At 36.0% G+C, this 25,196-nt stretch overlaps 1 non-coding gene across 1 annotated transcript; it reads left to right on the plus strand.

Moving 5' to 3' along the window:
* The first annotated feature begins 23,003 nt into the window (after positions 1-23,003).
* Positions 23,004-23,110, plus strand: LOC120072442 (small nucleolar RNA R71). The gene has a single exon (XR_005480500.2). It is a non-coding gene; the product is annotated as a small nucleolar RNA R71 (small nucleolar RNA).
* The last annotated feature ends 2,086 nt before the right edge of the window (positions 23,111-25,196 follow it).

The raw sequence follows: 25,196 nt of genomic DNA on the forward strand, positions 1-25,196 counted from the left end.
TTCTATTTAAAATGAGGATGAGTGGGATTTGAGGTACTGAAGTGGATCAAAAGATTGGAAAACTCCATTCACCCATTTTTTAATTTTCAAAATTCAAATTGGATTAATTCAAATAATTAATTCTAATCAAAACAATTTTAAATAAAATTAATTTTAATAACTAATTTTAAATAATTTAATTATAATTAATCTAATATCAAATATTAAATTACAAATTTAATTTCAAATAATTAATTAAACAATTTAATTATTAATATTAATTCAATATCAAATATTAAATTAATTCATAATTAAACAATAATATATTAAGTATATCGAATATAAATAACACTTATTTACTAAGCTGAAATTGAACAATTCAAATTCTCTCATCAAACTATTCTAAGATTTAGTCTAATATGAACTAGCAGGAGACGTAATGAACCTATAGATCATGAGCTCCAATGATTCGAGATTAACCAGTTAAACTCTTTAACTAGTTAACCAACATTCGTTAACTACCGAGACACTTCATTATAGCCTAGTAGTTGTACTCTCCTCATTGTAGATATATTTCTGTCCACACGATATAGCCATGATTAGTAAGTCGATTCTTGACAGGTTGTTCATAATTATAGCTGGTCAAAATTACCGTTTTACTCCTGTAATTACATCTTGTTCCTTAAGTCTCATTGATCCACTAATGAACAATTAGTTTGTGGTCCAACCACCAAATCAAGTCCCTCTGGCCAATAAGAGAGTGGGGTCCCTTGTTCAAGACCCGAAGTCAGCACTTAAGAGAACAACTTATCTACTATTCCTAGAACTGGGTAGGAATGAATTCTATTTTGCAGGACTACGTCCCCAATTATCTACCCGGCCTTATCCCTAAAATGAGGGGCTTATTGAGTCGGTAAACTCAGGCCACTCTCATCCATGCAGATTAAAGGATAATCCTAAATAAATAGGAGTTCATAGTTAGCTCAGGATGAAGATCGAGTTACCTAAGTCATCGTATTGAAATAGTCAGTCTTACCAGTAAACGATGTTATAAAGTAAAAGTGGTTATTTCGTGGTCCGATCTCATGAAAACTCATTGCATAGGATGCTTCCACTCGTATGTCTCCACATGATGATTCAGAATCACATTGTTTGTATTAAATCCAAAGTGAACCGCATCCATAATGTCCCTAAGATAAGGTACCCAACATTATCCTTATACTATAGACCATTTTGACTATTACTCGAACTTGATTCACTTTTATGTTTCCACATATAATTCAAGTATTCATACTTTAGCTGAAGAAACCATGAGGACTGTAGGGGAAGCGAGGATCGTTCTAATGTTCAATTTTATAGAGAACAAAAATTACAGAGAATAAAATTATGCATTATTAAATGAATTTACAGCATGCTAAAAAAAAGATTAGAAAAGAAATAAGGTTAAGATTTACTAACCCTTGAAAAAACAATATTCACGTAATTTTCTCTCCAATTGGTCACGAGAAATCATGATCTCTCAAACCAAGAACTAAAGAACAAGACACCACCACAAGTTGAACCTTCTGTATTCTCCTTTGGGTAGAGAAGTGTGTGTGTGTATGTGTGTTTTATATATTAAGCTATATGTATATCAAATATAACACATAACGTATAGTTTTTATATTGTATCAAATACAATATAATCTATAGTTTGTATTCTCTCAATCATTTATGATATTTAATGTAAATTACCTTTATACTAAATTATATGAATCTAATCTATACAATTAATATTTGAATCATATCCAAATATTTAATTAAACTTTATATTATAATGTATCAAACCTTATATTAATTATATCACATATAATTAATTCTCTCAATTAATTTGAACAATTCAAATTAATTCTGAATAATCTTTGTTGAGCTATAGAGTGGACCTTATGGACCTGTAGATTGAAGCTCCAATGATACTTGAATAATTAATTAAACTCTTTTAGTTAAATTACCCAACATCCATTAACTACCAGTCACTCCAGTAAAGACCGAGAACTACACTCTTCGCATTATAGATATATTTATGTGTCCATTGGATATAACCAGTCAACAGTACGAGGATCCTTCACAAATTGCTCGTAAGTACAACCAGGTCAAAATTACCATTTTGCCCCTATAGTTACATCTAACTCCTTAAATACTACTGATTCCTCTAATGAATAATAAGTCATAGTTCAACTATGACCAAACCCCTCTCAGGTCAAGAGAGGGTGTGGCGCCACATTGTTCAAGCCTTGGAATTAGCTCTTAAGGGAGCAATCTATCTACTTACCCCGACATTAGGGAATGAACGAATTCCATCTTGTGTAGTTGTACCCAGCTCCCCAATCAGACAGTCCTCAAAATAGTACGGTTATTGAGTTAGCGATCTGGCCACTCTCACCAAAGGACCGCCTTCATAAGCATGAGTCCACAACTCACTCAAAATTCATGTCATGTCAAATATAGTCATCTTGGTGAAATGTAATTCTCTATAACTAACAGTGTTATATAATGAGATTATTTTTTTTGTGGTCGGGTCTTATAATAACCCTTTTGTATAGAACACCCCCGCTTACATGTCTCTACATGAATTATCAGGATCAAATCATTTGTAGCACTTTACAACAATTGTAACATCTCCAAAGTGGGCCGTATTTATAGTGTTACCAAGATAAGTACCCAGCCTTATCCATCTACTACAGACCATTTAGGTTATCACTTAAACATGATCCACATGTATGTCTCTACATACATGTTTAAGTTACAGAAGATAACCCCAGATATTAGTTTATTGGTTTTGTGGGTTAATGCTATTAAATGTCAAATAAAGTATCTCATATTTTATTAAATAAATAAATCATTTGTACATTAAAATTACAAACTACAGGATCCATGAAATTTAGGGAATCAGCCTCAATAATAGCCAAGGGTTCTTAGTTTATTGGATTTAGGGTTTTTAAATGCAATTCACATATTCAATAATATTTTTACTAAATAAACCCCAATAACAATTTTATTGCAAAAGAGAATATGTTCGTTGTTTACAAACCACGAGTTTTAGGATATAAAACCCAACAAGAGAGATTATATTCTCAACTTATCTCTAAATTTATTCATTCCCTATTATTCTAAATCTTCCCTTGTATCTCTCCCTCTTCTTGATTCTCACTTTTTTCTCACCCACCCCAACCAAAATTTTCTTTCTTATATCTCTACTTTCATTGATTAAGAAAAAAAAACACTAATTAATATATACAACCAAATAATTACATGCATATTTTTTTAGAAAGTTATGATGTTTTTATTGGAGAAGGAGGAGGAAAAAAATCTCACCTTAAAAATGCAAGGAGAATTGAATATAATAATTGAATTAACAATGAGATTCAAGAAAATGATAAAAAGTTTGCTATTAAAATTAAATATGATTAAAATCGAAGATCTCCCTATTTGTTAATTCATCCCTCCATATTTCATTTTCCTTCCTCATTTTCTTAAATCTTCCCTCTATTTCTCCCTCTTGTCTCTTTATCTTTCCCTATTTTCTCTCCATTCTCTATTCAATATATTGCATAGTAATAATAAATATAAACACATCAATCAAAATAAAGTTGATAAAAAATCACTTACATTGTTATTGAGAATGTAGAAGGAAGAATTAAAAAAAAAAAAACAAAATAGAGAAAAGGAAAAAAAAAACACACACACACACACACACATCAATGGTAGTTACCTTCGGAGAAGAGAGATTACCATGAACACAAACATATAGATCGAAAAAATTCCCCTAAAAAGACAGTTAGATATTTTTGTTGGGGTTGATGCCCTAAATCTCGTAGGGTCCCATAGTTTGTAATTGTAATGTACAAATGTTTTATTTATGCAATTAAATATGTGACGTTTTATTTTAAAATAAGTTGCATTAATCACAAACTAATAAACTAACATCCAGGGTTATCTTGTAGCTTAAACATGTATGTAAAGACATACAGGTGGATCATGTTTAAGTGATAATCTAAATGGTTTGTAGTAGATGGATAAGGCTGGATACGTTATCTTGGTGACACTACGAGTATGGCCCACTTTGTAGATGTTACAATTGTTATAAAGTGCTACAAATGGTTTGATCCTAATCATTCATATGGAGATTTTTTAGCGGAGATATTCTATGCAAAGGAGTTTGTATAAGACCGAACCACGAAATCTTTGGTCTCATTATATAACGTCGTTCATCACAGAGACTTACATTTCACTAGGATGACCGTAGGTAACATGACCTAAATCCTAAGTGAGTTGTGAACTCCTACTTATGAAGGTGGTCCTTTGATTTTTATGGGTGAGAGTGGCCAGATCGCCAACTCAATAAGCCTACCATTTTGGGGATTCATCTGATTGGGGAGCTGAGAACACAGCTACACAAGAAGGAATTCATTTCTTCCCCAATTTTAGGGTAAGTAGATAAATTGCTCCCTTAAGGGTTGATTCTGGGGCTTGAACAATGTGCCGCCACATCCTCTTCTGGCCGAGAGGAGATCATGGTTGAACTATGATTTTTTTGTTCATTAGAGAGACTAGTGATACTTAAGGAGTTAGATGTAACTACAAGGCCAAAATAGTAATTTTGGCCCAGCTGTACTTACGAACAATTTGTGAAGGGTCATCGTGCTGTTGATTGGTTATATCCAATAGATACATAACTTGGATTGATAGATGGAATCTCTTAATTAGCTCAATTAGGTGAATAGAGTGAGGAGGGTTTGAGAGAGAGTGCAGAATTCTGAACTTCAATTGCATGAAGTCTAAAGTTCTGAAAAAATGAATCTTTTAAAGAGTTAATTCATGCAAGCACTTTGTTAATCAGCTTAGTGACACTTCATAAACCATTAACAAAGTGGACTTAGGTGTTAATTCATGGATAATTCGACTCAAAATAAAATTTTTGAGATGTTTCCACTTTCAATTTAAAAAATCAATTTTATTTTGATTTTGAATCTAATTTTGATTTTATTCTAAAATCAAATTAGACAAAAAAACATAAATTCAATTCTAAATTTGAATTTAACAAATTAAAATGATTTATTTAAATTTTTAATTAATTAATCAAATAATAATTTAATATCAAATATTAAATTAATTAAAATCCTATTCATGTTAATCAATATCAAATCAATATATGAATATTTTAATCTCTCTAATTTATGATTTAATTTCGACAAATTTAAACGTTTTAATTATGTCAAATATAATTATTCAAACCCTAAATTGAATTTGAACATTTCAAATTCAAAATCCTAATTTCGATTTTGAACATTTCAAATTTGCTCAATTTAATAATCCAAGGAGTAATTTTACGAGCTAGTAGAGGGACTTTATGGACCTACAAATCATGAGCTCCAACAATTTGAGATTAATTGGTTAAACTCTTTAGAGCAAATTTATCAATATTCATTAACTACCGAGATACACAACAATAGCTCGATAGTTGCACTCTTCTCACTGTAGATATATGTCTGCCCACTTTAACTATAATTAGTGTTGGATTTTATGTCCTAAAACTTGTAGTTTGTAAATTAATAAATATATTCTGTTTTTTTTTCCGATAAAGTTGTTATTGAAATTGTAATCTTGAATCCAATAAACTAAGGTTCCGAGTTAATGTAATTTGAACTTTATGTAGTGACATAAATGTGGATCAAGTTCAAATATATAGCCAAAATGATCTATAGTATATGAATAAGGTTGGGCGCCTTATTCTGGGGACATTAAGGATGCGGCCCACTTTGTAGATAGTACAAACGATGTGATCGTGAATCGTTCATATAGAGATATGTGAGTGGGGGTATCCTATATAAAGAGTTTACACAAGACTGAACCATGAAATAGTCACTTTTTACGTTCTAAATGTCGTTTTATGTATAAAACTTACTATTTCGTTAATTGATGACCTAGGTAACTTAATCTTAATCCTGAGCTAACTATGAACTCCTGTTCACTCAAAATTATTCTTAGATCTACATAGGTGAGGGAAGCTCAATATCGCTGGCCCAATAAGCCTCCCATTTCAGGGGTAAGATCGAGTGGATAGCTGAGAACATAGGGTGCAAGACGGAATTCAGTCCTACCCGTCATAGGGATAGTAGATAGATTGTTCCCTTTAGTACTGAATCTAGGTCTTGAGCAAGGGGCCCCACCTTCTCCTTGGCCCGAGAGGGATTCGATTTAAAGGTTGGACCTTAAACCAATTGTTCATTAAAGGATCAGTGGAGCTTAAGGAACAAGATGTAGTCTTGGGGGTAAAACGGTTTTTATGACCCAGCCGAGATTATGAACAACCTGTGAAGGATTAACTTACTCATCATGGTTGTATCAAATGGACACAAATATATCTATAGTGAGGGGAGTGCAACTACGAGACTTTAGTGGAATGACCCGTTAGTTAACGAATGTTGATTAGCTCTGTCTAAAGAGTTTAGCTAGCTAATCTTGGATCGTTGGAGTCCATGATCTATAGGTCCATTAGGTTCCCCTACTAGCTCATATGGAATAAACTTAGAACAGTATGATTAAATAATTTGAATTGTTCGAATTAGGTAGAGATAAAGAAACCGACAAGTATATGTGATATAGTGGTCGGGTCTTTTTTAACTTAGAGATACAGCTTTAATATTTAAATGTGATTTAAATATCAAGAATATGAATACGTTCATATTTGAAAGCTTGAAAATGATGGAAATGGTCAAAGTTGTAAAAAGTCAAAGAGTTGACTTTTGACTTTGAAAAGTCAAAACTTTGACCGACCTTATATTCAAATGTGATTTGAATTTCAAGAAAATGAATGCAGATTCATGCTCGGGAGGTCAAAATTAGTCAACACGGAAAAAATCATAAAAAGTCAAATTGTTGACTTTTTGGTCAAAGTTTGACTTTGACCAAATGATTATTTTGCCCTTTGATTATAGTTAGTGAGAAAATCCAAACTTTTGTTGGATAATTCCACTAACAAAAATAGTGGGTTAGATGTTGGCTTATAGTGGAGACATTAAGCCCACTAAGTGAGTGGATTCTAGGTGTTGGGTTTTTGTGAAGTTTTTTCATGCAATTGTTGCATGTCTTTTTTCTATAAATTGGGCTCTTCAGTTTAGTTAAAAGACTTTTGCCATTTTGAAAATTAGTTTTTTGATATTTGGGCTGGAAAATTACAACTTTGTGAAGAAAAAAAAGGAAACACATAAACCTACTCAAAATTCCATTCCTTATTTTCATCTCTTTTCACTCTCTCGGTTCTCTTCATCCACCGAGTCCCACAACTCAGTTCTGAGTCCAAAGGATAGTAGGTCAACTCTAGTGGTGGTCTAAAAGAGTTCGGATCGAGATTCAACGAGGAGAAGCGGCTTTCGGGAGCTTCAAAGGTAGTATCTCTACACTTTTAATTCACTGTTTTTTTCCTTCATGATGCATGCTTATTTCCTTTAATTTAAGAGTAATTAGAGTGTAATTAGGTCCTAGTTCCACTGCGTATGTCTCGTGTTCCATCAATTAGTAGGTTGACCCTTCACAGGTTGTTCGTATTTACAGCTACGTCAAAATTATCGTTTTATCCCTATAAATACATCTTGCTCCTTAAGCTCCCACTGATCCTCTATTGAACAATTGGTTTACAGTCCAACTAATAAATCATATCTCTCTCCGTCATGAGAGGGCGGGGCGCCTTTGTTCAAAACTAGGAGTCAGTACTTAAGGGAACAACATGTCTGCTAACCCTAAATTGGGTAGGAGTGAATTCCATCTTACAAAACCATGTCCCCAGCTATCTATCCGGTCTTATCCTCAAAATAGGAGGCTTATTGAGCAGTGCTTTTGAACTACTCTCATCTATGTAGATCAAAGGATAATCCCAAATAAACAGGAGTTTATAGTTAGCTCAGGATTAAGATCAAGTTATCCTAGGTCATCGAATTTAAAATAGTCAATTTTAACAGTAAATGGTCATTATAAAGAAAAGTGACTATTTCGAGGTTCAATCTTATGCAAACATCCTTTGCATAGGATGCCCCCATTCGTATCTTTCCAATGGATGATTTTAGGATCACATCATTTGTAACAGTATACAAAGTGGATCGCATCCAATAGTGTCACCAGGACGAGGTACCCAATCTCATCCATATACTTATAGACCTTTTTGGTATATACTAAAACTTGATCCAATTTTATGTCTCCACATAATGATTAAAGTATTCATATTATATCCATGGATTCGTTTATTGAATTTTTATAACAGAATGCAATATCAAAAATATTTGAATGAACAACTCAATAATACTTTTATTAATAAATAGAATATGTTTTAAATATTTACGAACTGCAAGCTTTAGGACATTCTCAACAAAAGCTTCAAGCTACAGGTCTATGATGTCCCCTCGGTAGCTCAACAAGAATTAATGAGAATCAATTTTTGGATTAATTTGAATTGTTCAAAATAATTGGGGGAATTAATTATATATGATATAATTAATTTAATTTTAATTATATGTGATATAATTACTATAATGTATTTGATACATTATATATTAAGTATTTATGAGAGGAAATAAATATTTGAATATGATTCAAATATTAATTATATGAATTGGATTCATATGGTTGAATTTAATATAAATGTATTTTATATTAAAATTCATTAGTGAGAGAAAAGAAACAATAGATTATATCGTATATGATACAATATTAAAACTATAGGTTATATGTTATATTTGATATAATGTATAGTTTAATATACATTATATGATAAGGTAGTTATCATATTAATATATATTAAATTATTTAATTAAATAAATAAATAAATTTTATTTAATTATTTTAATTAATTTTTTAAAATTATGGGAGGGAGCAACTCCCTCTCTCTCCCCCCTTATTTTTTCTCCATTTTATGTGAGTGGGAATCAGTTTTTAAAATAACTTCATCTTCTTCCTGAAAAACTGACAGTAAAGCTCTTTGTGTTTTATCAGAAGAAATTAATCCCAATTATTTCTCCTCTCTTCTCTCAATCAATCCCTCCCTCTTAATCCAAAATCACCAGAGCACCACACACTCTTGGACTCTCACCCCAGATAATACCAAGGTCTCTTTCTTGGTAGTGTCTATTTGGAGTTGTTTTTTATTTGTATAAAGAAGAGGAATTATGTGAAGATTGGTTCTTCAAAAATAAGGTTTTTGAAAGCCTTCTTGTTTCTCTCTTCTTATTTTAGAAGCATGCTATATTTTGAATTAAATGCATGATCTGAATATTTTTCTCCATAAAATTTTTCTTCCATAAATTTGGAAAATTGGGACAATCCCGCTTCCGCTCAAGGTCCCTTCACATGGTTCCTTCAATTGGTATCAGAGCCAAGTTTTGATCCCAATTTCCATAAATTTTTCAGACTTTAATTTTACAGTAATGGTGTGATTTTATTTTACTGCATTCTATCTATTCATGAGATGAGTAATTGTGATTGTGGTTTGCATTAATAGATGTTACGGGATTGGATTGTATTATTTTATGGTTTTCTTTTACTTTTCGTTTTGTAAAGGCCCGTGTTTTGGGGCATAATTAAGCTATCGAGTTTGTATTCAAAGTCCTTTAGTCATTCATAATACTTCGTGGCCAAATTCTGGAGAAAATGAGGCGAAAAAACGGTGGAATTTCGAAAGAGTTCGAAACAGTACAAAGGCGTCTATACTGTAGCGTTGCAACATTGTGCCCTAGCATTGCGATGCTGAGATGCGGCGAACGAGAAACTTTTTCATAGTGTTGCAACATTAGGGCCCGGCGTTGCAACGCTCCGAGATGAAAATTGCACTCGATTCATCTCCAATTTGTGTGTGATTCGTGGTTTGCTGGTCCAGTTTAGTTAGTTTTGGGTTCATTTGGACCAGTTTCTAGTATGGTTCGACTGGTTCAAGGCCCGATTCACCTGTATCGAACCAGATGGATATTCTTTTGTGATAGTTACCCTTTTATTTTTCTTTTAGGAGTCCAACCCGGTCCGTTAATTGCTTTTATTATTGTACATGTGATGTATGATTTAATATTATTATATATATGTCATATAGTATGTCATATAGAATTAAATCCCACCATAGGTTATGCATTTAATTTCATGCATCATTTAGTGTTATAATATTTGTATATGCATGTTTTAATCTAGCATGTTCATGCATCATATAGTATAAATGTTATAATATATGCAATCATGCATTAATAGCATATCCATGCATCATTTATATTATAATTGTTATAATATAAGTTTAATGTATGTATGGATGTATGCTATTGTATGTTTCATTACTTTATTATATAAATGTTATATAAGTTAGTAATGAAATGAAATTGCATGAAGCTTGACAGTACTATAGGTTAATTTATAAATGTTATAATTTACTGAAGTATGTCAAAGCTTGTAATGTATGGTTTTAATTTATTTCATTTGTTTATAAATGTTATAACAAAACGAAATTAGAAATTAAAATCAATAATTAAGAGTTGCATGCAAATCTTAGGTTAAAAATCATCTTTTAAATTTATTTTAAAACATGATTCACATAGACCTAAGATCACGTTTCTAATGAGATTAGAAATATAAGTTTAATCTTTTAGTCGGTTTAATAGGATTAAATTGATTCCTAATAAAAGATTAACCATGTAAAAAAATGTATCTATAAGGGACCTTTTGTCTAAAGCGAGCTCTATCTAGGCTGTGGTATTTAAGTTAACGGAAATGTAACACCCCTACCTAGGACTTACCTGGGAAGATGAATTAGATAGCTTTGTCACATGCATGCAAGTTTGATTGAAGTTTATTAAAGAGTTTAACGGATCTTAATCAAAATTGTTTAACTATCCAAAGCTAAGTGTTGTTTTTGGACAAATTAAATAATCACTTAGTTAAAATTCAATAGCCGGATTTTCCTAAGTTAATCAACCCTAGGTAAAACACTCAGTGGGTGTAAAATGTGTATTTGATACTTCATTTCATCCTCTTCATGTTTCTCAAAGTTCACATCGTGAGATTTATACTCAGCCTCGAGGCACCATGGGTGTCCCCATACGGATGACATTTGTATAGATCAATATCAAGGTGAATGGAAAGAGTGTTTATAGTAAGTGGGAGCGGGACGTGTGACAATACATCCCTCAGTCTCTCTTATTAGTTTGAAGTAAAGTTTCATGCATGGCCTCGTGGCAGCGTGGGTGTCCCTCTAAAGGATGGCATTTTTGCATGACACTTTATTCAAACTCCAGGAATGGATAGGGTTGCTTTAGTTTCATGTTCCAATAGATTTTTCCCTACGGTTGGCTCATTGGGGCGAAACTCTAGGACCTAAAATGAGGGGTTACACTTACAAGAATTGTTAAGCGAGTTTAACAAATTTTGGATTGAACAATGATGACTGATAGTTACAGTAACACGGTGTTGTTCTGTCTATTGATTGAGAATATCTTATTTCAGTGAAGGGGCACTTGATCACCCTACAGTGACTTTTGTCCTGTCTCACTGAAACATCATCGCAAAATAGATGTCACTTAGGGTATATTAGTCTATTTTTGCTAAAATTGATTGGTTGTCTTGTTGGTTTAATGCAAATAAACTAATAATAAATAATGTGTATGGTTTTAGCAATCTTATTTCACAATGACTTCCACGACATTAAATTTACTCGTTGTTGATAAATTAACTAGAAAAAATTACACTTTATGAAAAAACACGATCAACACAATACCTATTATCGATGACCTTCATTTTGTCCTTATGGAGGACTGTCCTCCCATTTCAACTCCTAATGCTGCTTGAAATGTTCTAAAAGCATATGAGCATGGACACGGATAAAAGAAAAGGCCCGAGCGTACATCTTGGTGAGCCTTTTTGAAGTCTTGACCATGAGCCCATGCTCACGATCTATGAGATCATGGAGTCCCTGAGGGGAATGTTTGGACAATCGTCCACACAACTCAGGTATGATGCTTTCAAGCGTATCTTTAATGTCCGTATATAAGAAAGGGCATCTGTTTGAGAACATGTTCTCAACATGACGATCCTTCAACGTGGTAGAGATGAATGGATCCATCATCGATGAAGCCAACCAGGTTAGCTTCATTTTTTAATCATTACCTGAAAGTTTCCTACATTTCTGTAGTAATTCTGTTTTGAATAGGATTGACTATAGCCTAACCACCTTGCTCAATGAGCTACAAACCTTTTAGTTCTTGATGAGAAGCAAGGAAAAGAATAGTGAGGCAAATTTTGCTTCATCCTCTAAAAAGTTCCACAGAGGTTCGACTTTTGGGACAAAGTCTGTACCTTCTTCTTTCAGCACTAAGAAGTGGAAGAAGAAGAAAGGTGGAAAAGGAAAAGATAAGCCACCAGCTGCTGCTCAAAAAGGTAAGAAAGCCAAGGTTGTAAAGGAAATTTGTTTCCATTGCAACTAGGAGGGACATTGGAAGAGGAACTATCCCAAGTACTTGGCAGAAAAGAAGAAAGCCAAGTAAGGTAAATGCGATTTATTTGTTTTGGAAACATGTTTAGTGGAGAATCATGATTCTGCCTGGATTATAGATTCTGGAATTGTATCCCAACTCTCAGCACCTGGTGCACCTCAGCAGAATGGTATATCAAAAAAGAGAAATCAGACCCTATTGAACGTGGTTCGATCTATGATGAGTTACGCTTCCTTACCTAACTCGTTTTGGGACTATGTAGTAGAGACTGCAACGTATATTTTAAACTGCGTTCCATCAAAAAGTGTTACCAAAACACCTTTGGAGTTATGGAATGGTTGTATACGTCATTTCAGAATCTGAGGTTGCCTAGCATATGTGCTTGAGGAAAATCTTAAGACACTGAAATCTCATTCAAAATTGTGTCTATTTGTAGGCTACTCTAAAGGAACGAGAGGTGGTTTCTTCTACGATTCTAAAGAAAACAAAGTGTTTGTAGACAAACGCTACTTTTCTTGAAGAATACCACATAAGGGAGCACAAGCCTCATAGTAAAGTTGTGTTGAATGAACTTTCCAAAGAAAGTGTTGAACCTTCAACAGGAGTTGTTGAAGAACCCAACGCCTCAATAAGAGTTGTTGAAGTTGGATCATCTGGTAAGTCAAATCCACCTCATGTGTTGAGGGAGCCTCGATGTAGTGGAAGGGTTACGAACTTACCTATCCGTTACATGGGTTTAATGGAAATCTTAGCTATGGTAGCTGACCAATAGGTTAAGAATCCATTGTCTTACAAGAAGGTAATAGAGGATGTTGATAGAGATGAATGAATCAAAGCTATGGATCTCGAAATGTAGTCAATGTACTTCAATTCAGTTTGGAATCTTGAAGATCTACCTGATAAGTTAAACCTATAGGTTGCAAATGGATCTACAAGAGAAAACGAGGTGCTGATGGGAACGTGCAAGTCTTCAAAGCTAGACTAGTGGCAAAGGGTTATACCCAGGTTGAGGGAGTTGACTATGAAGAGACTTTCTTACCTGTTGCCATGCTAAAGTCTATCAGAATCTTCCTATCTATTAGTATGACTATGAGATTTGGCAAATGGACATCAAGACTGCCTTTCTAAATGGCAATCTTAAGGAGACCATTTATATGAAGCAACCCAAGGGATTCATAAGGCAAGGTCAAGAGAAAAAGGTTTGCAGGCTTAATCGGCATTTATGGACTGAAGCAAGCTTCTTGATCTTGGAACATGTGGTTTGATACTACGATCAAATCTTATGGTTTTGATCAAAATGTTGATAAGCCTTGTGTATACAAGAGGATCATCAACAGTTCAGTAGCTTTCCAGTATTATATATAGATGATATCCTACTCATTGGGAATGATATAGGTCTACTGACTGAAGTTAAGAACTGACTAGCGACCCAATTCCAAATGAAAGATTTGGGAGAAGCTCGATTTGTTCTAGGAATTCCGATCTTTAGAGATCAAAAGAACAAAATGCTAGTCTCAAGCATCGTACATTGACAAAATGCTTGTCAAGTATTCGATGCATAACTCCAAGAAAGGCTTACTACCTTTCAAGCATGGAGTGATATTATCTAAGAAGCAATGTCCTAAGACACCTCAAGACGTTAAGAAAATGAGATGGATCCTGTATGCATCGGCTATTGGGAGCCTGATGTATGCAATGTTATGCATGAGACCCGACATGTGCTATGCAGTGGGAATAGTCAGTAGGTATCAGTCTAATCTAGGATTTGATCACTGGACTGCCGTTAAGAACATCTTTAAGTATCTACGAAGAATGAGGGACTACATGCTCTTGTACGGTTCTAAGGATCTAATCCTTACAGGATACTAAGACTCTGATTTTCAGACTAATAAGGTTTCTAGGAAACCCACATCAAGATCAATGTTCACTCTTAACAGAGAAACAATAGTCTGGAGGAGCACCAAGGAAGGGTGCAATGTTGACTCCACTATGGAGGCTGAGTACGTAGCGGCTTGTGAAGCTGCTAAGGAAGCTATTTGGCTCAGGAAATTCTTGACTCATCTGGAATTTGTTTCAGTCATGTCAAAGGCCATCATACTTTATTGTGACAATAGTAGTGTTGTGGCTAATTCCTGAGAGCCTAGAAGTCACAAGGGCAGGAAACACATAGATTAGAAATATTTTCTCATCCGAAAGATTGTACATCGAGGGGACGTGATCATCATGCAGATAGCTTCGGAGCACAATGTTGTTGGTCCATTTACAAAGGCCCTCACGGCTAAGGTGTTTGAGGATCACCTATAGAGTATGGGTTTATGGGTCAGGCCACATTTAGACTAGGGCAAGTGGGAGATATGTACTGGGCGGTTAGTGCCCTAGTTTATTTATTTGTATAGTTTGTTTTTTAGTTTGACTTTACACTGTACACCCCACTAGCTTTAGGTTAAGCGGAAGATTATTAGGGTTGATGCCCTAAATCTCGTAGGGTCCCATAGTTTGTAATTGTAATGTACAAACATTTTATTCATATAATAAAATATATGATGTTTTATTTCAAAATAAGTTGCATTAACCACAAACCAATAAACTAACATTCAGGGTTATCTTGTAGCTTAAACATGTATGTAGAGACATACAGATGGATCATGTTTAAATGAAAACCTAAATGATCTGTAGTAAATAGATAAGGTTGGATACCTTATCCTGGTGACATTACGAGTATGGCCCACTTTGTAGATGTTACAATTGTTGTAAAGTACTACAAATGATCTGATCCTGGTCATTCATGTAAAGACGTGTAAGCGGGGATATTCTATACAAAGGCGTTTGTATAAGACTGTACCACAGAATATTTAGTCTCATTATATAATGTTGTTCATAATAGAGACTTACATTTCACCAGGATGACTATAAGTAATATGACATGAATCTTGAATGAGTTGTAAACTCCTATCTATGAAGGCGATCCTTTGATTTGTATGGGTGAGATTGGCCAGAACGCCAACTCAATAAGCCTACCATTTTGGGGATCTGTTTAATTGGAGAGTTGGGAACACAGCTACATAAAAAGTAATTCACTCATTCCCCAATTTCGAGGCAAGTATTGCTAACCAAAAAAGAAATTCATTCTTCACTTCTTTGTTGTTCGACCCTACAATTACAACTATTGCTACGTTTTAGTAGTAATAGGAGTAGTTCGGTGATTTTACAAATTTTCTTTTGATTCAGTTTGGAGTCGAATTAACGACATCGATTATGAGCTCTGTCAGGCATCAATAGTACTTAAGAAGTTAGATGTAACTATAGGGGTGAAACGATAATTTTGACCCAATTGTACTTACAAGAAATTTGTGAATGGGCAATGCACCGTTGATTGGTTATATCCAATGGACACAGAAATATATCTATAGTGCGAAAAGTGCAGGTGTCGGTCTTTAATGGAGTGATCGATAGTTAATAAATGTTGATTAATTTAATTAAAGAGTTTAATTAACTAATCTTGTATTGATGGAGCTTCTAATCTATAGGATGATCGCGACCATTTCCGGTGTTGTTTAATTCCCGAAGAGAGCAATAAATGAAAAGAAAATTTATAATACCGAACTACTCCTATAACTACAAAGACGATTTGTTTCGTTAAGCGAATTTCCTAACTAGAGTGGTAAATGGGGGCTTTGATGTGAAAGAGATAAACGTGGGAAATATAAAATGCAAGGGTAAATGTAATTTAGAATAGAGGTCTATCCAATTTCTAGAGCAAGAGAGAAAATCCTATGAAATTTCTATCATGGAGTTCAATAATTAAACAAACATTCCATTTTATGCATGCACAACTATTAAATCAATTCGATTTAAGTAGTCTCTGCAAAGGCTGGCAACTAATTAAAAGCAAATCGATCTAGCATCTTAAACATTAATTAAGGTTAGAAAGCCAACACTAACTAAACTATATGCTCTAAATTCTACTGAGTTCTCCGGGATCATATAGAATTAAAAATCATATGCATGAAGATCAAGGATTCAATTGTGTTGACTAATTCATTGGACAACCTAATTCAATTAATCAATTTATTCTTTGAACCTAGGTTGAACATACATTGTTAAGATTCTAGTCCAGCCTATAAATCTAAGCATTCACATTCAATCCTATGCTACCAGGGTAAATTCAAGCATAGACGATAAGGTCGTCAGTCCAACACATAAACACAAATCTAAATTACATTAAAATTCAAAGAAGGCATATAGTTGAAGAATATCAAATTTAATTAAAAAAATCTCGAGAAATTGAAAATTGAAACTCTTTCTTAAAGAAATTAGATAGGAATTACCTAAAAAATCTATAGACAAACTTGAGGTAAAGATCCGATCTTTTGATTACAACCTAAAATAAAATGTAAAACCTAAGCGAAGATGCTAAAATATGAAGGGAAAAGAAGAAAATTGAAGCTCCATTTCGGCCTCCATGAAATCAGCCTTCTCTCTTTACCTTTAAAAAAGAATCCTTTTATTTAATAGGCGCAGTGTTGAACCGCTAGGAAGAGCATTGTAATACTCTTGTCGATAACAGCCCTCGAGCATTGGAGTGGCATTGCAGCTTTGGTGCGACACTTCCTTGCGCACGTGCATTCGTGGCATTTTGTTAAAATTCATAGTGTTGAACACTACACTATATCCATGCGTTCTGTCTTTCAGCATTGCGCTGAAGTGTTGAGTGAGGGTTGCGATGCTCTAATTAGGGGAATTTTGGTCATTTCTGAGAAATTGAACATAGAAACTCTTTCTTAAAGAAATTAGATAGGAATTACCTAAAACATCTATAGATAAACTCGAGGTAAAGATCCGATCTTTCGATTACAATTCAAAATAAAATGTAAAACCTAAGTGAAGATGCTAAAATCTGAAAGGAGAATAAGAAAATTGAAGCTCCACTTTGGCCTCTATGAAATCAGCCTTCTCTTTACCTTTCGAAAAGAATCCTTTTATTCAATAGGCGAGTGTTGGAACGCTAGGAAGAGTATTGTAACGCTCTTGTCAAGAACAGCCCTCGAGCATTGGAGTGGCATTGCAACTTTTGCATGACACTTCCTTGCGCACGTGCATTGGTGGAATTTTGTTAAAAGTCATAGCGTTGCAACGCTACCCTATATCCATGTGTTCTGTCTTTCAGCATTGCACTGGAGTATTTAGCAAGGGTTGCGATGCTCCAATCAGGGGAATTTTGGTCATTTCTCCTCGTTTGAAGCCCGAATGCTTAAATCACCTCCAAATTGCTAAATTAACCCAATTTGACTCCAATTGCTCGGTTCTACCTCTTCGGCGATCAATACTTGAAAAATAGGATAATTAACTTAAAAATTCATTAACGAGCCTAAATTAAGCTAGGAATAATAGCTCGTTTTGAGAGCTATCAAACATCCCCAACTTAATTCTTACTCGTCCCGAGCAAGGTAAAACAAAATCTATACATAAATCATGTGGTGCAAATGAGTGACTCAAATCTCAATGCTAAAGATAACAAACTCTTCACAAAGATAGGGTCATTCAAATGCATGAGTTAAATCAAGAAATTTAAAACTAATTCTCTATCCCTTACGTGTGTGTATGCTTAGCCAATCCTATTTAGGTCTTTACTAGCCAGAGAAGGTTTTATTCGGTCCTCAACTTATTTTCCCTTACTCTGGCTCGGAGGATCAAGTATTAAGCTTCCTAGTCCCAAGGTGGAAATGTAAAACTTAAGGGAACCAAACTTTTATTCTACTTTTTTTTTTTTTTTGCTAAAAAAGAAACCCTTATCCAGACTACGCCACCTTTGTTTTGGCTTGCCTACATGGGTTACGTGAAAGACATCCAACTACAAGCAACGTATCCTTCAGAGAAGGTTTGGCTTACCCGAATGCAAGTTTTCTCTGTGATATATTTTGACTCTTTGCCCGTTGACTTTGAATGCATTGGTCCTGTCCTCACTAGATAACTCAACCGCACCATGCGGGAATACCTATTTGATTACGAATGGACCAGACCATCTTGATTTTAATTTTCCGGGAAAAAGTCATAGCCGAGAATTGTATAACAAGACCTTTTGTCCGAATTGGAGATTCTTTTCGCATAGTTGTTTGCCATGCCAATGTTTTCTGCGCTCCTTGTAGATTTTGGCATTCTCATATGCTTGAGTTCTCCATTTATCAAGCTCGACCAACTGAAGTTTCCTTGCCTCCCCTGCAGTCTTTAAATCAAAATTGAGCTTTTTCACTGCCCACACTGCTTTATGCTCTAACTCAAGCGGTAAGTGGCATGCCTTTCCAAACACCAGCGCATACAGGGACATGCCTATAGTTTTCTTATAGGCATTCCTGTATGCCCATAAGGCATCGTCCAGCTTTATTGCCCAATCTTTGTGTGAAGGCTGCACCACCTTCTCTAATATCAGCTTGATTTCCCTATTGGACACTTCAGCTTGACCATTTGTTTGTGGATGGTATGCGGTGGCCACCTTATGGTGGATATTATACTTGAGCAACAATTTGTTGATGATGTTATTAACAAAGTGAGGGCCCTCGTCACTTATTATGGCACGTGGAGTGCAAAAACGAGTGAAAATATTTTTCCTCAAGAACCTGGAGACTACCGCCGCATCACTTGTGATGCACGATACCGCTTCTACCCATTTTGAAACGTAGTCGACAACTAATAAAATGTATTTGTGACCATTGGATGGTGGAAATGGTCCCATAAAGTCTATGCCCTATATGTTGAATAGCTGCAATTTTAAGATGATATTCATGGGCATCGCATTCTTCCATGAAATGTTTCCCATGCGTTGGCACTAGTCGCATTTCATTGCATAGTCTCTTGCGTCCTTAAATAAAGTTGGCCAAAAATATCCAATTTATAACACCTTTGCTGCTGTGCGTTGGCCTCCAAAGTGTCCACCATATGCTGAGTCATGACATTGCGATAGTATGCACTAGTGAGCAGCGTCTGGTACACATAGGCACATAATCTGGTCTGATCCTCTCTTGTAAAGATTTGTCTCGTCCCAATAATATGATTTACATTCATGTCTGAGCCGCCTCTTTTGGAGGGCTATGTAGTTATTAGGAAATTGCTCACAAACCAAGAAATTGACCACATCTACATACTATGGTAACTCTTCAATTTTAAACAGCTACTTATCTAGGAAAGTTGCATTCACCTCTGATTGGTTGCGGTCGACTTCCAGATTTTCTAATCTTGATAAATGGTCTACAACCTGGTTCTCCGTTCCTTTGTGATCAATGATTTCCATGTTGAATTCTTGAAGGAGGAGAACCCATCGAATCAATTTCGGCTTTGCATCCTTCTTTGTCATTAAATATTTGATTGTCGAGTGGTCGGTGTGAATGATCACTCTGGATCCCAGCAAGTAAGCTCTGAATTTTTCCATAGCAAAGATCACCGCAAGTAGTTCTTTTTATGTGGTAGTGTAAGCAGGGTTCAAGGTTTTACTTGCATATGTGATGGGATATAGTATTGTTTTCTTCTTTTGCGCCAATACTACCCCCATTGCATAACCGCTTGCATCGCACATCAATTCAAATGACTTTGTCTAGTCCGGTACGACTAACATAGGTGCGGTTATTAATGCGTTCTTCAGTATCTTGAATGCGCTGAGGCATTGTTCATCAAAGTCAAATGTTCTTTCTGCCTCCAACAACGCACTCAATGGTCACGCAATCTTTGAAAAGTCCTTCACAAAACGTCGATAAAAGCCTGCATGTCCTAAGAAGCTCCTGACAGCTTTCACATTTACTGGAGGTGGGAGCTTTTCAATTGCCTCAATCTTCACCTTATCCACCTCCAGCCCATCCTTGGAGACTTTGTGCCCGAGCACAATACCTTCCTTCACCATGAAGTGGCACTTCTCCCAGTTCAGCACAAGGTTCATCTTTTCACATCTCCTCAATATCTTCTCTAAATTATTGAGACAGACTTCGTATGCTTGCCCGTACACTGAGAAGTCGTCCATGAAAATTTCTACAGAATTTTCAAGATACTCAGAAAAGATGGCCATCATACACCTCTATAATGTGCTCTGCGCATTGCATAGGCCGAATGGCATGCGTCGAAACGCAAATGTTCCATAGGAGCAGGTGAATTTGGTTTTCTCTTGATCTCCAGGAGCAATCATGATTTGGTTGTAGCCTGCATATCCATCCAAGAAGCAAAAGTAATTATTTTCTACTAGGCGGTCTAGCATCTGGTTAATGAAAGGCAAAGGGAAATGATCTTCCTTTGTTGCCGCATTTAGTTTGCGGTAGTCTATACAGATTCACCAGCCAGTGACGGTCCTCATCGATATTAGTTCATTATTTACATTTGGGACTATCGTCATCCCTCCTTTCTTTGGCATACATTGCACGGGGCTGACCCACGTGCTATCAACGATTCGATAAATAATGCCTGCGTCCAACCATTTGATTATCTCCTTCTTCATGACCTTCTTTATTGCAGGGTTTAGTATGCGTTGATGTTCGATCGATCCTTTTTTATTGTCCTAGAGATGTATCCTGTGCATGCAATATGCGGGGCTGGTTCCTCTAATGTTTGCTAGCGTCCAACCTATTGTTTTTATGTACTCTTTCAGGATGCTCAGCAGCACATTCTTTTGATCTTCTTGAAGTACAGAGGGAATTATCACTGGTAACATTTCATTTTACCCCAGATAAGCATACTTCAGGTGGTTTGGCAAGGTTTTCAGTTCTACTGTGGGCGGTTGTTCCAATGATAGTTTTTGTGCTCTTTTCTCTTCATTCATTGTCAGTTTTTCTTCTTTGGTTGTTGTTTCTATGATCACATTGCAGGTTACTATGGATGCGGTCGCATCCTCTCTTTCATCTTCATCTTCAGACTTCTATTCTTTGTACAAACTGGGTTCATTTTCGGAATCTGTGAGGTCTTCTTCTTCCGGATACTTTATGGCTCTGATAATATCAAACCTAATCTTCTTTCTATTCATGCTCAGTGTGATCTCTCCCTTGTACACATCAATCTGAGCGCGACCAATGGATAAAAATGGTCATCCTATAATGATGGGTACATCCTTGTCCACTTCATAATCAAGGATGATGAAGTCTGTTGGTAAGATAAATTTGTCAATCGAGACCAGGACATCCTTCACCTTCCCTTCTGGATGAACAAGGAACCTGTTAGCTAACTGGAGAGTCACCATCATGGCGCTAGCTGCCTCACATTCAGCTGCTTAAAAATTGAAAGGGGCATTAAGTTGATACTGGCCCCGAGATCGTAAAGTGCTTGACCAATATATATCCCGCCAAGCGGGTATTGTGGAACTTTTGGGGTCGTGTATTTTCGGTGGAATAATAGTTTTTGAACTTTGTGTTAACACCACAGTTGCGAACTTACATGTGCTCCTTTTCTTCGTCACAATGTCTTTCAAAAACTTCGCATACTTTGGCATTTATTCAATCGCTTTAGTGAAAGGGATGTTGATATGCAACTGTCTCAGCATGTCCATGAATCGTTGATATTGCACTTCATCATTTTTCTTCTTCTTAAGTGTCTGGCGGAATGGTGGTAGCTGTATTTTCACGGTTCCCTGCTCTATCGGCTTAGAGGTGGATGAATTTCTAGTTCCATCATCTCTTGTTCTTCTGGTTCTTCTTAAGTCAACGGGGTCTGTGGTTCCATCGCAACTGGAATAGGCCGGCTTAGCTCCTTTATCTCTCCCACCACTATCTTTCCACTTCGCAAAGTCACAACTTGACATTTCTCTTTTCCCTACTCCCTGGGTTACACGGTAGTTCAGTAGAACTCGGCAATGCCCCTTGCGGTCTACTTTTGAGCTCGCCCGTAATCTGTCCTATCTGAATTTCTAGGTTGCGGATAGACGTCGCTTGAGGTTGGAGTATTGTTTCATTCTTCTCAATATAATGCTTCAGTAAGCTCTCCAGAGATGAAGATTTCGGCGCATGCGAACTACTAGCTTGATTTTATAGTTGACCGTTTGTTCGCAGGAAAAATCCTGGCAGGCCTTCTTTTTGCGCCATCGGTTGAAAATTTTGTTGTTGATTTTTCCATGCAAAGTTAGGGTGGTTTCTCCACCCAGGGTTGTAAGTAATGGAAAAAGTATTATTCTTCACGAAACAAACAGACTGTGGATTTCTCGGACATTCTTCCATTGGATGGGCTTCTCCGCAAGTAGTACAACTTGCGCTCGTTTGATTGATTGAGTTGACTTGCCCCCTATGCATTCTTGGGCTACTGATTGCGATTCCTTGTATTAAATTAATCATCGCATTCATTTGGTTTTGTAGGGATGTGATGGCCCCATTGTTTGCATCACTATCTTTAATTCCTAGTCATTGATCGCTTTCTCTCCAGTCTTCATGATTCTTCGAAATGCGATCAAGTATATTCTTAGCCTCGTCATATATCTTGTCAAGCAGACCTTCAGCTACTGCCGCATTGGCAGACGTCTGCGATGTAGGGTTCAAATCGTGGTAAAAAATTTCCATTTGGAGACAATCTAGTAAGCCATTGTGCGGACAATCTCGCACCAGTTTTTTAAACCTCGCTCAGGCATCACTGAGCGATTCGTCAATATCTTGTTCAAAATTAGTGATAAGCTTCCTCTGTCTCGCATTTTCTATCTGGGGAAGTACTTCTTTTACTTTTTCACTACTTGTTCCCATGATGTGATCTCCCCTGATTCGAGAGAATAAGGCCATTTATGTGCTCACACAGCGAAAATGGGAACAATGTTAGTCGAACCTCCTCAGCGGAGATGTTTGTTGAACACAAACGTATTGCAGATTTCAATAAAACTCTAGAGGTGGTCGTGAAGATCCTTGCCATGCTACTGCCATACTATCTGGCAGTTTGAATCATCTGCAACATCACCGGCTTCATCTAAAACCTCGATCCATCCAGGGTTGGCCTCATGATTGCTGGTGAGAAATCATAGAGGTTGGGCAACGCATAGTCCCAGATGGGCCTATTACGGTCGTTCACTAAGAGAATAGGGTCCGCCATGATATTATTTGCATTTCTTGCTATGTCTTCTGGTTGCTTGATGCTCGTATTTATGAAGTGGAAATATGAATGATATGCGTTGATGGATTTGCATTGTGCACTCAAGTTTCCTGAGTGGAATTCAAGTGTAAATTCCTCTGAGTTTCCTGGTAAGTCTAGGGTCGAACACAGGGACTTGTGAAAATAGACTACGTTGGTAATTTTGATGAAAACTTTGCGGTAATCAAGTAAATAAATAAGTGTTGGGGTTATTGTTTGCATTGATGAAAAAGAAATAAATAAAGGTGGCAGATTTGAGAAAAGAAAGTTGTGTTGATAGATGAAATGAGTATGCAATGAACGGGTTGAGAAGAACTTTAGCTAGCATTACTTGGGAATGCATTACACTATGCGATCATGTTACAACCATGCACAACAAGTCATTTTCCAATGTAAATGCGATGCTCCTAAATCTAGGATGCATGTGTTGAATGCAAAATGTCCATAGAGCTTATCCCTAAGTCTCTACTCTTGCCCTATGCAATGATGCAAAATGCATGAAAGCAAGGTGACCGCATACAATCATATCCTATCTGTAGGATGCATGCGATGCGTTGATAACAAATAGTGCTCATTCCTAAGCACTTATCTCCCATTTATACGCTCTAATCTGGCTCTTCCGAGTCTAGATTCTAACCTGACCTTCCCAAGTCTAGATTCTGTCTTTAGACTACCCTCCCGAGTATCTCTAATGGACGAATGAAGCATACATAAACAAGATAATCGCAAATAATGAAGATTCCCTAGTTGTGCTAGCAAAATGCTTCTTAACCCATTCAACTAATTTAGCTACTCATGCCTGAATAATAGAGAGTGAACAGATATAGGGAAAGAAATTCCATTCTTATAAATTAGTTGAGTACAAATTGACAATGGAATGTAAAGTCAGAGAGCCTGGTAGCAATTCCTTGATGACCGAGGCTTTTTACACTGAAATCTCTATTCTGATCTAAAGATGTTCCCACTTCTGCAGGCATCGGCCCTCTCTCTGCCCTTGGAGCTTCTGGTGCTCTCCTAAGCTTATCGGAACATCTACCTGCACAACTTCTTCCCTCGTGTCCACCTTAAAATGAAAGAAAACTAAGAACACAGACGTGCGACTTGTGGAACAAAAGATTGCAAAAACAGTGAACCTCTTTTCTGAAGAATGCACTTGGTATTTATAGAGCATCCATGGTGAAAGGCGGCTTCTCTCTCCTGGTTGTACAGATGGGACAACTTTAATTCTTGACTGATGCGTTGCATAATTGTCACGGATAAAGCTGAATGTACTTTATGATCGTTATCGGCTGTCAACTTAATTTGGATTCGACTGTCATCAGCTTTCTGTCCCATCGCTCTTAATTATCCTTTCACCCGGATGCACCCACCATGTTGCACTGACCAAGTTACGGAGATCCTTCTCGGGCGAATGTTTGCAAGCACGATCAATGCAAAGCCTTGCGGTGAAGTTGCGCTCAATCGATGATTTTCTATGATCACAATCTTGCATTGCATTAACGCATATTCTGCACAAAAATATCAAGATCAACTGTTCTAATGCGTTGAACGCATGCGACCACAATATTATAGAATTTATGCTTAATGGACGCAATTTAACATATTTCATCTACACAATCCAACATTGTTTAAGAACTTAGCACTATGATAACG

This window comes from Benincasa hispida, chromosome 2, assembly GCF_027475165.1.
Source record: "Benincasa hispida cultivar pf3 chromosome 2, pf3_genome.v1.1, whole genome shotgun sequence".
Taxonomy (NCBI): Eukaryota; Viridiplantae; Streptophyta; class Magnoliopsida; order Cucurbitales; family Cucurbitaceae; genus Benincasa; species Benincasa hispida.